The following is an 860-nucleotide window of genomic DNA, read 5'->3' as shown; positions in this document are numbered from 1 at the left end:
AAATAACATTCCTCTTCAATTTTTTATACAACGAAATTTTCATACAATGTATTAAGCAATTTTCACATTATTGCCACAGCCAGAATGCTTTAAAGCTCATTTCAAAATCAAGTTTGAAAACCCTCTTTTTCCCAAGTAAAAGAAGAGTGGAGAGTAGGAGAACAGTAGAGGCTGAAGTAAATTATATTTATACCTAGCAAAGGACATGCTTCTTTTTCTATTAGGATGCTAACAGGGGCAGGGGGTGTAAAGTTAATCTATTATGGTAGGAAGTAGCTTGACTCAGAGTGCCTGCTGGTATACACACTAACTCTGCCCACCTCTGCAACTCCCTCCCATAGACATATAGTCATTTAGCTTTTTCTCAACAATTTAAAAACCTTATCTTTATTTTGCCTTTTAACAGGGCATGCATTATAATGCCTAATATATAGCTATTAATTATTTGCTGTCGAATGTGATTTTTTTAAGCAAACATAGTTGAAACACTAGAGCTAAAGTTTTACAATTCAACAGTAAAGGGTTTAAATTATACAGAGGAAAAATCAAGAAATCACCATTCACTCTGGTGAATGAGTTACCACTTTATGAGTTGGCAAGCAACCCTCTATTTGATGGGGGGGAAATAGTACAACTTAACCTGGAATGTTAAAAGAGAGTACGAGCGAAAAAGAAAAAAAAGAAGAGAAGAGAAGACTAGTGTTCTGGAAAAGTGTTTTGTGACTTGAAGCATCATTGATACAGTGCCAGCAGTTGTCAAATGGAATTATTTTGTGTCACCTTGGCAGTTAAGATCAGTGTTCAGACTTCCAAGTAGAAAATTACTTCCTTATCCTCAACCCAACAGTGAAGTATAGGCA

Source organism: Vulpes lagopus, chromosome 24 (genome assembly GCF_018345385.1).
Source record: "Vulpes lagopus strain Blue_001 chromosome 24, ASM1834538v1, whole genome shotgun sequence".
NCBI lineage: Eukaryota > Metazoa > Chordata > Mammalia > Carnivora > Canidae > Vulpes > Vulpes lagopus.
This window is presented reverse-complemented; position numbering follows the sequence as displayed.